This window comes from Camellia sinensis, chromosome 7, assembly GCF_055761805.1.
Source record: "Camellia sinensis isolate YWXY chromosome 7, ASM5576180v1, whole genome shotgun sequence".
Taxonomy (NCBI): domain Eukaryota; kingdom Viridiplantae; phylum Streptophyta; class Magnoliopsida; order Ericales; family Theaceae; genus Camellia; species Camellia sinensis.
In genome coordinates, this window is record NC_138967.1 from 104,740,857 (window position 1) to 104,745,484 (window position 4,628).

Below are 4,628 nucleotides of genomic sequence, written 5' to 3' on the forward strand. Positions count from 1 at the left end.
AAAAATAATATTGTCATCTTTATACACTAAATATATATATATATATATATATGTATTATTCTTATATTTTTACACCATCCATATATATTAGTTTTTCCTTTAACATTACTAAAATAAAAGGAATTATTTACACAAATACCCCTTAAATTATTAAAAAGTATCACTTTAAACTCGTAAATCATAAAAGCATATAAGTAGATCCATAAACTGTTGAAAAATATCATCTTATCTCTTAAAATATAAAAGCGTACAAATAGATCCATAAACTATTGGCGTATTTCACTTGAACCCCTTTCATTAAGGAGTTCAACCTATATGCTTTTATAATTTACGAAGTGATATTTTTTAATAATTTAAGGGTCTATTTACACACTTTTATAATTTAAGAGATACAAATAACCTAAATAAAAATGGAAATAATTATACCAAAATTATTGAACATATTATATTTTTTTCCAAACTTGAGAAACACGTCAATTGAATATTCCCTAATTAGTACGGTGTGACTGTGATGAATTAAAAAATGAGAAAATTACATTTCAGTCATTTTCTTACAAAATAATTATAGGCTTATAAAAAATATATATATAACTTTTATTATTATTATTCATAAAATTTATTACTTATTTGAAATTATTTTTAAAAAAATTACACTAAATTGAAATTTTATATTAAAAAAATTAGGTGAATTTAACATATGTAGATTCTTTACAATATTTTATTTTCAAATCATTTCATCTTCAAAATTCTTTGAACACGAGCATGTAGAGAACTGAAGTCCGAACATGAAGAGAACCTGCCATAAAAAGATTAACAATCTCAACAAAATACTAGAACCCACATCCGTAAATTCAACTATCCATTTACTTTGCCACTTGGGAAGATTACAAGATGCTCTAAAACTCATCTTCTCTAACCCAACCCACTCGGATTATTCTCTGTATTAAAAAATTTTGCAGCTTTGCATCCACAGAAAGGCAAAAATGGAAGGTCGTTTGATTCATGGTCATCTTTTAACCAATGTGATTCATTCAAATGCATATTTAAACACAAATTTAGTTATATTCTATTCGAAGCTCGGTGACATGGTTAACTCCCGTAAAGTGTTCGATAGAATGTCTGAGAGGAGTTTGGTCACTTGGACAGCGTTGGTATCTGGGTATTCTCAAAATGGGGACTCAGAGGAAGCTCTTGTGGTGTTTTCAGCAATGCATAGGATTGGTGTTAATGTTAAGGCTAATCAGTTCACTTATGGGAGCGCTTTCAGGGCCTGTACGAGTATGATGTGTTTGGACAGAGGGAAGCAAATTCAAGGATGTATTCAAAAGAGTAGACTTGTTAAGAACTTGTCTGTGCATAGTGCATTGGTTGATTTTGTTGTTTAAATTGGGTAATTGAAACAAAATAAATAAATTAATGCTTTATTAAATTAACTAAAAGAACATCAAATAAAATCATACTTGATAAATTACATCATAGAGCATAAACATGAAACAAGACTAATATAAGAACATATTTAATCTGAATATGAAAACAAGAAATCAAACCAAATTCTGTGTGATACCACAGTGTCCTTAAAACAGATTAGTTGCCTCACCGTGGATGCTGGAAGAACGTCGACTTCTGTCTCCCAGGATAAGATGGTTTAACCCGGCTAACTCAGAAGCACCTCTTGTTAGCTTTGGCGAACCGACAATGGCAACACTCTCTCACAGTAAGAAATTTCTAGCAAACTGACTAAAGAATGGAAAAAACAATTTCTGTGTTTGAGACTTGACAGGAGGGTCTCAATTTATACATGTATAGGGGAGAGAGAAGAAGCCTCCAACCTTTATGGCTGGTCACTAATGCATCATTCACCTTTGTAATAAAGGCAGGAGTTACAAACCCCATTAATGCACTATTAAACTTTGCAATAAAGGTAGAAGTTACAAACCCAATTAACTCTTTCATGAAGCCAACTTCATGGGGCAATTTCTCATTCAATTCTCAATAGTTTTTGGCCATTCTATTTGTGGTGTAAAGATCTCATTACAAAGTATCTAGACCCACTTGGACCCAACACAATAGATGGTTAGGACCCATTTTAATATTTAATTAAAATCACCAAAAATCCATTTTTTCCAACAGATTTGCATTCCAAGTGCGGGAAAATAGAAGACGCTTGTTACATTTTTGAGTCGATGTCGGAGAGGGATGTGGTTTCTTGGAATGCGATGATAGGTGGGTATGCTGTTCAGGGTTTTGCTGATGATGCCTTACGATTGATTCGTTCAATGCTTAGAGTAGGTACTGTCACATATTCTTTAAAATTTTAAATTTTAAATTGTTATGCTTGTGTTGTTCTTGCATTGTCCAATGTTGGTTTGATGCATAAATCATAGAACACAAAATCAAAATGTGTAAATTTGTTTAGGTATGGTGTCAGCCAACGCATTTCATATGGTTATGCATCATTTTGATTTACACATTTTCATATGGAGAAATTAAAATGCTATTTTTTAATACAAGCTAAATAGTTTTATGAACTGAAATGTTAATAGGATTTGGTTAAACCCAAAAGATATCTTCAAAGAAAAAATCCCTGAAAACACAAGTAAAAATGCAAGAGCAAAACTAGGATTCTCATAGTATAACTTGATTTTGAGGGATCTCATAGGAATCCACTAAAATTCTTTTGAACACTATGAGTGATGCATGCTTATCCCATCATCTCCTTTTCCATCTAGATTCCTAGAAGATTTGTTATTAGATTATTCTGTTTCATTTGCACTTTTTTGGGTTCCCCAAAATAAGTAAAGTACCTTCACATTTAGTTGTTTGTAAAGTTGGCAATCAATTTTTTAAGAGGGTCCTAATAGATGCGAAGAAGCCTTTTCTCATTAAAAGCATGAACTTTTTAACATACTTGCAATGAATCTTGATACTACTTATGCTGCATTTTCAATGTTTGAGTTGCTTGGCAAGCTCAAGAGACAGAAGATATAACCACTTACTATGTTTTTCTTTTCTTTTTTCCTTTCAAATGAACATTCATTTGTGTTTCAATCCTAACCATAGTCAATCTTGTTTGATTAGATCTTTATTACGTACGCTTAACTTAATGAACAACTATCCACTGGAAGTTATCAATCATTGGCATATATTACAAACAAGTGTAAGCACTGATATTTTAGCTAGTACTTCTGTTTCATGAATGTGGATATATTGTTTCCCTTTATGAATTTTTTCTTGCCCTTATTCCAACTCCAAATTTTAATAGGTATGATCCCTGATTCCTTCACCTTGGGTAGTATTATGAAAGCCCTTGTTGGAGGAAGCAGTCTGATGAAGGTCATTGAGATACATGGATTCATCATTCAACTGGGCTGTGAATCACATACTGTTTTGATTGGATCACTGATTGATGCATATGCAAAATGTGGGAGTGTTAGAATAGCAGATCGGATTTACAAGAGTATGCTAAAAAAAGATACAATAGCTTGCGTTGCATTAATCACTGGATATGCACATGAAGGTATCTATAGTTGAGATGCCTTTGATCTCGTCAATGAAATACGTCAGATGCATATGAGAATTGATAATATTATATTATGCTCTGTGCTCAATATATGCTGATACAGCATCACTGGACTTGGGAAGACAAATTCATGCCTTGGTGTTGAAATGTCAATCCAAACATGATGTAGCCATGGGAAACACTCTCATTGATATGTACTCAAAATCTGTGGAAATTGAAGATGCTAAACAAGTTTTCAATGAGATGGAGCAGAAAAATGTTATTTCATGGACGTCATTGATTGCCGGATATGGGAAGAATTGTTACAGGCATAAGGCGATTGCGATGTATAAAAAGATGGAATCTGAGGGGTTAAAACCAAATGACTTTACATTCCTGACTCTTCTCTTCGCTTGTAGCCATGCTGGCTTGACTACTGAAGCATTAGAATGCTTCAATAACATGGTTGGTAAATACAATATCTTGCCAAGGGCTAAGCACTATTCTTGTATGGTCGACGTCTTTGCACGTGGAGGGCAGTTAGAAGAAGCCTATATTCTAATACAAAAGATGAATATTAAGCCTCATGCCTCACTTTGGGGTGCTATTCTCGATTCAAGCAACATTTATGGTGATATGTCTCTTGGAGAAGTAGCAGGCAGGCATTTGTTTAATATAGAACCTAAGAAGTCGGTAAACTACATGGTTTTAGCAGGAACATATGCTGCAGTAGGCTTGTGGGACAATGTTTGGAAGACAAGGAAATTAATGGAAGAGAGAAGTCTAATAAAGTATCCAGGATACAACCTTCTTTGGTCCATTAAAAAGAAGGTGCCTCTTTTGCAGCCAAAGTTGACATTGATGCACTGAACTGCATACATGTCTTGTTCTTATTTTTTTTCAATTCATAAGAAAGGATAACAGCAAGGAAAAGAAACAGAGTGCTAGGCAAAGTTGTCTTAAACAGTAGAAGAAGATGCCCCAATGATGTCGGCAACAAGAAGATCTGTAATTTCAGTAGGGGGATCGTTAAGAAAAACAAAAGATTCTTGGTGGTTCACACCCATATTTGCCAATTCATCAGCACTTGTGTTACCCTCTCTGGGAATATGGGCAATGGTTCAGCTGC

At 33.5% G+C, this 4,628-nt stretch overlaps 1 pseudogene; it reads left to right on the top strand.

The window, feature by feature from the left end:
* The first annotated feature begins 756 nt into the window (after positions 1-756).
* LOC114302618 (pentatricopeptide repeat-containing protein At3g20730 pseudogene) lies at positions 757-4,369 on the top strand (annotated as a pseudogene).
* The last annotated feature ends 259 nt before the right edge of the window (positions 4,370-4,628 follow it).